This window comes from Tachypleus tridentatus, chromosome 7 (assembly GCF_004210375.1).
Source record: "Tachypleus tridentatus isolate NWPU-2018 chromosome 7, ASM421037v1, whole genome shotgun sequence".
NCBI classification, from domain to species: domain Eukaryota; kingdom Metazoa; phylum Arthropoda; class Merostomata; order Xiphosura; family Limulidae; genus Tachypleus; species Tachypleus tridentatus.
The window spans coordinates 148,956,050-148,968,521 of record NC_134831.1 but is presented as its reverse complement, the minus strand read 5'-3'; positions in this window follow the sequence as shown (position 1 = coordinate 148,968,521).

Sequence of the window (12,472 nt, the reverse complement as noted above, 5' to 3'; positions counted from 1 at the left end):
ATACAACATTAACTCAAAATGTTGTAAAGTAAAGCTCTGATTAATTAAAAATAATATACGGTCATTCGAGCTTGTTTTACTTGGAAATGTAGCATAGCCTCCTTCTCATTAAAAGAAATAAAAATCAATAGTAGCAATATGGACAATAAAAGCATTTCTCTTGTTTTCTTCTAAACTTTCATTTTCATTACAAAAACAGTGATGGTGTCGAATCTTTAGATTTTGGAAACAGATCAACACTTTCATTGAAATTGTTTGTTTAATTATTAAATTACACTTAATTATATATTCTTATAATTGTCTTCCACACTTTTACTACGATATTGAGCCACAGACATTTTAAACAATAACTTTGTTTGTTTGTTTTCGAAATTTCGCACAAAGCTACTAGAGGGCTATCTGTGCTAGCCGTCCCTAATTTAGCAGTGTAAGACTAGAGGGAAGGCAGCTAGTCATCATCACCCACCGCCAACTCTTGGGCTACTCTTTTACCAACAATAGTGGGATTGACCGTAACATTATAACGCCCCCACGGCTGGGAGGGCGAGCATGTTTGGCTCGACGCGGGTGAGAAACCCTCGACCCTCGGATTACGAGTCGCAAGCCTTACGCGCTTGGCCATGCCGGGCCTAAACAATAACACTTACAACTGTTTATTAATTGTCTTCACAATAGTGTGATGTAATGTAGATAGTACAGAATCTACACATACGTACATAGCTACAAGATATTTCACAGCTCATTTGATTACTCCTCTGCAAATGAAGCTTTTGACCAAATCTCTTTTTTTTTTTTTCCCTTTAGGAAAATATACAAATCACTCACAGTAATTTTCTGTAGACTTTTTACACCACAAAAAAAAAAAATTAAATCTTAGTTTTAATAATTTTATGATATTGTGGTATTTTCTGGTGAAGGAAAACATACAAGGTAACATTTTAACAAAAGAACAACAACAAAACATGGTAGCTGATCTGTCATCTATTTCAGATATTTTTTTTAAAGCTATCTTCTCGATCTTTCAGGCAGGAACTGAATTTATATAACAGTTTAAAGAGGCCATGCACGTTTCAAAACAAATGCGACAAGTTAAGTACATATCCGAGTCCTTCACTTGCTTTATTCGGAGCTTCTGAAGCGTTAATCATGATATCCAACCACTAGTAGAATCTCTTACCGTATGACTAGATGGAGATAAAGCAGAAACGGTTTTAACTCACAATGTAAATAAACAGGATTTAAACCTGCAGTAAAAAAAAATGTTTGGTGGAAATGTGTTGCGGGTACAGATGGAGCAGTACAGTATCGTCGAACTTATGCAAAATTGTGATTCCATGTAAAGTTATCTCTCCCAGCTATTTAATTAAGCATACATAGCAAGTTCACAAATGATGAATTTTCTTCCATACAGATAATTTAAGTAGTGTCTCTAGACCACAGCTGTAATTGTGTGTGACTAGTGCATGAGATTACACATTCCACTCTGCTTGGTGGCATTATAACACTGCTCCATTTACACTACTGCTGACATTAGTTAACAGCGAAAATTCAAAGTTTAATCATGGATATGTTAACACCGTAACTTCCAATAAACCTCTAATGTTTTTTTCACACCTTAGTGATAGCTTATAATGATGGTGTGGTAAGCTTAGAAAAGTTGGGTACAAAACATTAGTAGTATGACAAAAACCATGAAAACTCCAGACTTTTCACTTGATAATGAGCAAAGACCATTTTTCATCACTGTGGTCTTTTGAATATCAGAAGAAACTCCATCTTTACTCGTAATTTTATCAAAGAATTCCAATTACATACATTTGAATATACACTTCCCTGTTTCAGCTTCAAGCCTATTTGTCTTATCCACTGATATACTGAGCTCAGATTAACTGGGTTTTGCTGACGTAACATTTCTAATACAGACCTTGACTTTTCAATTGTAAATCTGACATTTCGACTAGCCACTTCAAAAACCTCAAGCCATGGAAACTGCATATGAGCAAAAAAATCTTGTTTAGCAAGGAGCTGAACTTCTCAGTGAATGTGTGAGACGACACTATCAGCTAATGACTATGACAACCATGATCTTATAGAGACAATGGTTCGGCTCACCTTAAGATTCTCACAGGCCAATCTCTCGTCAGAAAAGAAGAAAGAGATGTCTATGCTCGAAACCAACATCTCAAAATCAGAATTAGTGCTTTGAGTGGTCATGATGAAAAAATAGAAGCATTAATCAGTAGGAGAACAATAGCTTCATTGTCTCCGTAGAAGAGTGTCCTGTTAAAATACTTCATTAGTACCAAAGTCATGAAGCTCTGATGGAACTACTACATTCCCAAACCAAAGTGATTCTTTCAAAGTTGAGATGTAAATAAAAGACATCCTCCAAATTCCAGGTAGAGAAGAAGAAAAAGGCAACTGCTTCTTCAACATCAAACTAGCACACTAAAAAGGTGGTAGCGACAACTACTTCTGCTACAATGAAGTAGTGTCTTCAAGAGAGCCAACAAAATCAACAAAAATATAACCAATGGCGATAATTGTCTAATCCATTGGGCCAAAAAGCTCAAAATCTTCAGCTAATATAGTCACCTTGAAGAAGCAAAGAACACTGGTGGAAGATGCCAGCAAAAAAACCCACAAAAAACTACCAAGTCTGATCCCAAGGTGGAATTATCTACAAGGTGTCCCAAAAAGGAAAAAAAAATTGAATGTTTATAAATACAATGTTTATTAAAATAGATCTAGGTTTTATAACACAAGTTTAAGAAGACAGATGTAGAATATTTTGAGTTATCGCAGGTGTTCGAACTGATGATCGTTCTGATCCAGGCACTGCTGATAACGCGGACAGATGGAATTGCAAACTTCACGAATCATTTCATTTGGTATTTGGGTGCATTCTCTTTTAATTGCTGCTTTCAGCTCAATGACTGATGCAGGTTTTATGTATAAACCGTATATTTAACGTATCCTCATAAAAAAAAAAGTCCAGAAGTATGAGGTCTGGTGAACGTGTAGCAACGTATAATAAAAATATCAAATTTTACCTAAGAATTAACAATGTTTTTTAGAAATTTTAGAAAATGCAAAATGTGTTTGAACTAAATTAAATGAATTTGTATCGAAATCATTGTTTTAGTAAAGTTAAGAATTGGTTAATAACAAAAAAGACATGTTTAGAATGAAATTAATATTGTATTTGAAGTGAGACGAATATTTTTGGAGTGTAATGTTTATTTGTTGCTAAGCATGAAGCCAGATAAATGGACTCCTTTGTTATACCTATCACTATTGTTGAAACTCAGTTTTTAACATCATAGCCCTAGGATTTACGGCTGAAACATCAGGGTAGAAAGCAGAAATGAAATGAGTAATAGGTTTAGAATGAAATAACTAAGGATGAAAGTTAAATAATAATATAACTTGGAATTAAATGAATAGTTTGTATTTCAAATACATTCAGTCATACAAGTTTTAAATAAATATGTGGTATCTTTAGAATAAAAAGAGTTAAAAGTTTGTAACTAAAGTAGTCATTTGTTTAAAACAAGATGAATCGTATGTTTGGGATTAAGTTATTGTAGGTTTGGAGTATAAAGGTGTCGAGTTAAATAAATTATTTTTTTCAAATTAAATGTTTGATTTTTAATTATTATATGCAAACTATGGAAATGAATTATGTTTGATATAAAATGACATTTTAGAATAATATAAATTATATTTGTAGAGTGAGATGCAAGATATGGTAGAATGGATTAATTATATTTTGAATAAGGTGGTCTTCGTGTTTTACATTTTTAGAACGAAAGAGGTGATAAAAATTAGAGTAAAATGAATAAATTTTTATAAACAGTTTGTTTTGAATCAAATTAGTATAACTTTGGAGTGCAATGGAGTATATGTTTAAAGCATCCTAAAACGTTTAGACTGGTATTATTAATGTTTTTTGTTTTTATATATATTTAGCGCAAAGCTACAAAACAGGCTATATGAACTGTTTACGCGGAAAATCAAAGCCTGGGTTTTAATTTTACAAGTCTGTAAACCTACCGCTGATTCATCGGAAGGAAGAGTATAATTAATAGACTTGGATTAATTTAATGAGACATTTTCAGTATAATAAATTACATATTCAGGCTTACGTGAATGATATATATGAAATGAGGTGGATATTGTATCTACGAAATAACCTGAATGATATGTTTGGAATGAAACAAGTAATATGTTTGAAATAAGATAAGAAATATAACGAAAGAAATCAGTAAATGCTTAGACCAAAATAATAACACATTTGGAGGGTACTTATTGATAAAGCTGGAGCAAACAGGACTAAAGGTTTAGACTAAAATCACTTATAGTTTCAGCAAACGATTTATATTCTTTTTTTATGTATAATGAAATTAAGGATAGGCTTAGGAATAAAGTAATTTATTCTTGAGATGAAGTGAAATTGACGATAATTTTAAAAGTAACTGATTTCATTTTTAAAATCACGTAAAATAATTATTTTAAGTAAAATTAACAATACATTTTGATAGAAGCTTATAATTTGTTAGGAATGAGACTCACTAATTGCTTAAATTGAAAATAATCTTACGCCTGAAGTAGAATAACATAATTACTTTGCTTGAAGTGTAAGACATATTTTGAATAGGATTAAGGATATTTTGAATATTTAGTGAATAACCCGCCTGAAATTAAATAAATATTTAAAATAATGCGTAAGAAATGGATGTAGTGAAATAAACGATAGGTCTGAAGTGGAGTGGATAATATATTGGTATTGGGTCCAGCAATGTTTAGAGTTAGATGACTGATATGTTTGAAATGAAAAAAAAAGTATTTGGAGTGAAAAGAGTAATATGGTCGAAGTGAAATGAAGAGTTTTAAATAAATTTAATGATGTGTTTTGGGATTATAATATATTCTTAATTAACTAGATGAATGTTTGAGACTAAATAAGTAAAATTAATTAAAGTTTTGAATGAAATTAATGTGTCTTGAGATGGATAATATATATTTGAAAACTGAATTAATGCTTAGGAGCAAATACGTGGTATCATCATACGGTAATGAAAATCTTGCTATATGTATGATACAAGAAAAAACATTTTATTGCGTGATGTGCAACCCCTCACTTTGAAAAATGTTTAACCTGTGTGCAAGTATATTTGAAATAGAGGTCACGATTTTCCCGTTTTGCCTCCGTTTCCCCTCAAGGAGAATTTTATTTTTCTCCATTCAAATGTATATACAAAAATTAGGCAGCTGACTTTGCTGGGCGTATTGAAGCAAAACAAAGATGGAAAGGTCACACGCAGATTCGACGTTTACGAAGTATTTGACACTTTTTTGTCTGTGGATAACAACAAAAAAGAATTCTACAAAGATTACTATACAAGGCTGTAAATCGCTCATAGCCACATTGCCTGTCATCACTTCCAGTTTCTGGCACATCCAAGTGAGCACTGGTGGCGCCACGGATAATCGGCTAGTGTTTCAAATAAAATAATGATTTTATTTATCATAAAATAATTAATTTTGAAAGTATTAACACATATTAATAATATGTAGTGATTGAAATCGTATATATATACCAAATATATATATATATATATATATGTATTTAGATAAAAAATTAATCACTAGTTTGATGAGACATTAATTGTGGGTTTTCAGGGAAGTAATAATATATTTTTTAAAAGCATCGAAAACCATTCTTTAAAATCACATCAATGTTATACACTCATCCCTCGATGTACATAATAGATGCGTTCTTGGAAAGTTGTTTGAATAACGAAACCTGTTTTCTTATACACTCCAATCTTATAATTGGAGATACTTTCCAACAGAAAAATAGTTAGGAGCCAGGACACAAGAAAAACACACGTAGAAAACTTGTTTTAAACACATATTCAAGGTAAATTCGTTAATGTTACAATAAAATTTAATATTACTAAAAATAAGGAGTAGAAACAAAAATAATGAAACGTAATAAATTTTTCGGCAGTCACCAGAGATTATGGCCGCTTAAGGCGATTTTGCAGGAATATTTTGGAAAGAATTACCGGGAGGGGCAGTACATTTACAAACAGTAACCATGGAGCGAGGTAATGAGATTGAAAACCTGAGTGCGAGAAGCAAAAACAAACCTCTCACTGTGAATCACACGAGTTCATCGGCTAAAATAATTTAAAATTTATGAGTCATAATATCAAAACTCTGTAAGAAAAACTTTTAGACTTTTGTATAACGAGTTGCTTCCCTGATTTATGGCCCGGCATGGCCAGGTTGGTTAAGGCGTTCGACTCGTAATCTGAGGGTCGCGAGTTCGAATCCCTGTCGCACCAAATATGGTCGCCCTTTCACCCTTGGAGGCGTTATAATGTTACGATCAATCCCACTATTCATTGGGAAAAGAGTAGCCCAAGCGTTGTCGATAGGTGGTGATGACTAGCTGCCTTTCCTCTAGTCTTACACTGCTAAATTAGGGAAGGCTAGCGCAGATGGCTCTCGTGTAGCTTTGCGTGAAATACAAAACGAACAAAACGAATCCATGATTTATTTGTTCCGCTATAGCGAGGGCATATATATTTAGAATGAAATGAATAATGTGTTTCGCCCATATCAGCTATATATGTTCGAAGAAAATAAAATACATGACATGAAAGGGATGAGTTATGCTTGGGAACAAAGTATACAAAATGTACAGAATTCTTGAAGCAAAATTTTAAAAAATAAACTTGGAATAAAATTAATTAATAATAAAAATAAACAGCTGTTTAAGGTAGTCCATCTAGTCAACTAAAAGAAATCAAACCAACCACGATCTCATTTATCAAAATATACTGTTCTTACGTTCTAAATTATAGAGATAAGAATACATTGCTTTATGACTTGGATTCCCTTGCTGTCAGGCCCCCCAGTGGCACAGTAGTATGTCTGCGGACGTACATACTAAAAACCGGGTTTCGATACCCGTGGTGAGCAGAGCACAGATAGCCCATTGTGTAGCTTTGTGCTTAATTCTAAACAAACCCTTGCTGTCGATATTTTCTGCGGTAAAACTAATAATATCTCACAACATTCGGTTTGCCCGGCATGGCCAGGTGGTTAAGATACTCAACTTATAATCTGAAGGTCGTGGGTTCGAATTCCTATCGCACCAAACATGCTCGCCCTTTCAGCCGTGAGGGGGATTATAATGTAAGAGTTAATCCCGCTATTTGTTGGTGAAAGAGCAACCTAAAAGTTGGCGGTGGGTGGTGATGACTAACTGCCTTCCCTCTAGTCTTACACTACTAAATTAGGGACGGCTAGCGCAGATAGCCCTCGTGTAGCTTTGCGCGAAATTCAAAACAAACAATATTCGGTTAACTTACGAAACTTAGGTTAGTCTTAAACAACACATTAAACCAACAAGAAATATTATAAGAGAACAATACTAAGTTCAGGATAATAAAATTAAATATGCTAAACATTCCTAACATCACTGTTAACGAAAGCAACGCAAAAAAAAAAGAATAAATCTCACTCGTGTATGGATTATATAAACAACAGTTTTCTAAAAATATATATATTAAACTAACAATTAAACCTTAATACAAATTTGCAATGATAAAATTGATACAATTTACTAACAGAACTGATAAAAATAGAAGTATTAGATATTCCACCCGATACTCTGAAGAAGGAACAGGGTAAATAACACATGCAGATCTTGTGAACAATGGGTTTTCTCCTTCATTAGTTTAGGTCTCACTGCAACTTAAAAATATTTTGACTATCCTTATCGTTCTCACGCATTCCCAAGTAAATTTGGGGCTGGCTGCTCGAATATTTTGTATTAAGCAGGAATTATTGCATTCCGCTAGTTTGCCTTGACAGCATCCCTGAAGCGTAAACATGATCGTTAACGCGAATCCACAAACCTTCAGCTAGCAATTCGAAGACCCTAAACCACCAGGCCAAATTACGACTTGTTTTTCTTCTGGTAGATATTTCGATGAAGTTAATTATTTACAAATAATAATTAACTGTCGGGGTGCTCGTCCAGTGCTGTGGTATTTCTTTGCTTTTAAGCTCAAAGCCACACAATGGACTGTCTGTGATTTGCTCACCACAGTAACGAAATCAGTTGTTAACGCTATAAGACTTCAAATTTACCGCTAGCGCTGAGCTGTTGGGGTGAGGAGGGAAACTCTTGAAATCTAGTAATGTTGAACAATTTCTATCGTACCTATTAACCTGTGAATAGTAAATTTTCGCAACGTAATTTATTTGTAATGCTTGTATTTGGAAAAGGAATTTAAAACTTCAAAATTATATGTTTGACTAGTGATTTTGATACCTAAATTGAGGTAAAGTGCTTTATTTATAGTGAGTTGTTGGTGGATAAATTTATTTTTCTCTACAGAAATAGATTATAAAGAATATTTAAAATGTTATTACAAGAAAAAGTTAACAATAAGAAAGTGTCAAAGTACGTTAATATAGACAAAGCTTTAGTAATTTTTATTTTTATATTGAACAACAAAGTATCCCTTCCATAGTGTTAAAAACGGCTGCCATCATTGGTTCAGCAACAAGTTTGACGGCTTATAAAGCTGAAAATAGGGGTTTGATACCCGCGACTGATACAGCGTAGACAGTTCGTTGTGTAGCTTTGTGCTTGAGCACAAAGAACTAAAATCTGCTTCTACGTCCCATCAAGTTTCTGACATTTGAACAATGTCACTATCCATAAGTATGCATACTCTCTCTACTATAATTTTTATGTTGTGTGTAAATGATGTAAATATGGTTTGGAAGCCAAACTTAACTGAAGAATAAAATAAAAATTTTGCACAGACCGTAAGTTTACTCTAAACTACAAAAGATAAATGTTTGTGTGGCAATAGTTGTTCCATCACACAAATGTAGCATGCCTTTACTTGAAATGTTTTACAATATCAAAAGGATTACGTCCCATTTATTTGGGTTCTGAAAGAATTTCATGAGAAATAAAAATTGTAAAACGTGTACCCCATGTTTATCGTTGATCATATAAGTATGTTTGATAGTTAAGTAATATGAAGGCCAACATGCCATAAACAACGGGAAAAAATACATTAAAAAATCTGAAATGTGGGAAACTGAAGCAATGTTATATTAGTGGAAAAATGCTTTGCTAGCAACGGCTAATGAGGAACGGAGAAAAGCAAAATATAATAACCACAAAATTATATACAAAAATTAAAGCCAAACAAACTTCTTCTCCTTAAATAAATCACTAACGGATGAGTATTTTTGTGATAGAAGAATACATAGTAATCTGAGTCGTTAAAAATATGCCAGTGTATTTATAGTTTTGTAGAACATTAGTTGAAAGTTACGGAAAGAATTGAAAAAAGTAATATTAATACATAAATAAAAGCCTCAAATCAATACAGAGCATGCAGTTTTATTTACCTTGATATAAAACGCATGTTACCTAATAGAATATAAATATATATATATATTTGCTTGTTTGTTTAGAATTAAACACAAAGCTACACAATGAGCTATCTGTGCTCCGCCCACCACGGGTATCAAAACCTGGTTTTCAGCAATGTGAGTCCGCAGGCATGCTACTGTGCCACTCGGGGGCGTATACATGTTTATTTTTTCTGCTATAGTAACAAGCGTGTTTCAACTATTCATAGAATCAACAAATCCATAAAACGCCATGGGTTCCGCTATATAAAAGGTATACTGCCTGTTTTATCGATAACTCTAGGATTGAGTCATCATATACTTTGCCCAAATCAAAAACTTTGCTACATTTTAATTACAAAATATTGATATCAGCTTTATATATTAAACAAGTTCAGTAGGAGCAATAGTGTCACAATAAACTAGAAAAAAAATCTTCCTTCACTGCTTTCCTAAGCAATAAACTTGTATCAAATACGTGCCTGTGAAGTTCAATAAATGATGAATCATGCAGACTGTTTGGGTTTTAAACCGACTAAATGCAGTTTCACGACTATTAAGTTGGTAAGTCAATTAACCGTAGTTTCATGGCTAGCCAATGTTTGTCCTAAACTAAGAACAGAATAAATTTAATGAGGTCTTCGTAACGTACTGAAATGCTTAAATCATCAAACCTTACAAAAATGATGATAACGGTATTTTTGAAATGAGTTTATTTATGTGCTTGGGGTGTAAAGGGACAATAAGTTTAAATGACATCCGTAGCGAATATAACACTATACCAGTAGTTCCCACCCTTGTTTACAATATAGCACTATACCAGTAGTTCCCACCCTTGTTTACGCCCCTCACCCCTAAAAAATTTTAATATGTTCTCGCAACCCTCACAGTAATTATTTATTTAAGAATAAAGGTGAAGGTGGCCAAAACGAATTGTTATCTCACACACTTCCTGGAACGCTATCTCGCACCCCTGGTTGGGAACCACTGCACTACATTATTGTAGCTAGACGAGTACAAGTTCGATGGTACATCAACTTTTAACTTGATATTACGAGGGTTATCAGTTCTTACGTGTACAATTTTTAATTGAATATTTTCTGATTTGGATATCCTTTCTGATTTTAATGACAACATGCTGTACGTAAAATGTTATTATGAGTGTTAGTAAATTTCCAGACGCAAACCCGCACTTCAAGCTCAATAGATAATTACGTTGTTTAGCTTTCCGAATATAGCACAGTAGAATAACTCTGATAAAACTAATATCTCTGATAGTGCCGCAGATATGTGTACAAAAAAAAATGAAGTATTCTGCATTCTATCACAAAAACATGACACTTAGTCGTACAAAATATGAAACCCGTTTCAGATATGCAACATCCGTGGCATCACTTCCTGTTAGTCGTGACGGGCCGTATTACAAAATAGCATCTTATAAAGATTAGGAATTATCTTTGTACTTTAATTGTGACCATTAATTACCAACAGATGGCAATCATCATCTCATGTGGATAAATAATAATATATATTTATCGATTTCAAATGTCCTGATGTTTAGGTTAAAATAACATCCAAGTTTGTGACAATTTTAGTCACAAAATTGCTGTTTCCCCTCATTTTGACAGAATGCATCATCTGTGTAAAAACTTAGAATATTATCATGCGAATAACTTGATGATACTATTAAGTTGGCAATGCTGTGTTACCTAAACATATATTTTAGAATGAAATTAAATGATATTATGAATTACATTTATTTTAAGCATGTACTATGGAGCTGTGATTGATATCAACGGTGTTTATTATTATTTGCTAATCTGTATGGGCCTGGCATGGCCTAGCGCGTAAGGCGTGCGACTCGTAATCCGAGGGTCGCGGGTTCGCGCCCGCGTCGCGCTAAACATGCTCGCCCTCCCAGCCGTGGGGGTGTATAATGTGACGGTCAATCGCACTATTCGTTGGTAAAAGAGTAGCCCAAGAGTTGGCGGTGGGTGGTGATGACTAGCTGCCTTCCCTCTAGTCTTACACTGCTAAATTAGGGACGGATAGCACAGATAGCCCTCGAGTAGCTTTGTGCGAAATTCCAAAACAAACAAACAAACAAGCTAATCTGTAAAGGCATCAAGAACACAATATATGTATATATTAATTAATGTTAAAGTGACTCGTTCAGTATATTGTCGTTATTTAGTTAGATTTATTTGTTTTGAATTTGGCGCAAACTACACGAGGGCTCTCTGCGCTAACCGTCCCTAATTTATCAGTGTAAGACTAGAGGGAAGGCAGCTAATCATCACCGTCCACCGCCAATTATTGGGCTACTCTTTTACCAACGAATACTAAGATTGACTGTCACATTATAACGCCCCACGGCTGAAAGGGCGAGTATATTTGGTGTGACGGCAATTCGAACCCGTGACCATCAGATTGCGAGTCGACCGCCGGACCATTTTGTTATCTATACATATTTAAATGTAGAAATGAATTGTTCATTATGTCAACTAAACATTTCAGCTCAGAAATATGTAAATTTAAAAACTGCGAAAATACTTTATTTCAACAGAGAAATGCTGCATATGTTTTTAATGATACTTTTATAATATTTATAACATCAGTAAAACATACATCTAATCAATAAATGTTTTATATATACCTTGACTAATACCAAGTTTACTCATAGTTTTACCTACGTATATACATATATATAAATTGTTTATGGCATCTCTTTGCAAGAGGGCCCGGCATGGCCAAGCGCGTTAAGGCGTGACTCGTAATCCGAGGGTCGCGAGTTCGAATCCCTGTCGCACCAAATATGGTCGCCCTTTCACCCTTGGAGGCGTTATAATGTGACGGTCAATCCCACTATTCGTTGGTAAAAGAGTAGCCCAAAAGTTGGCGGTGGGTGGTGATGACTAGCTGCCTTCCCTCTAGTCTTACACTGCTAAATTAGGGACGGCTAGCACAGATAGCCCTCGAGTGGCTTTGTGCGAAATTCAAAAACAAATCTTTG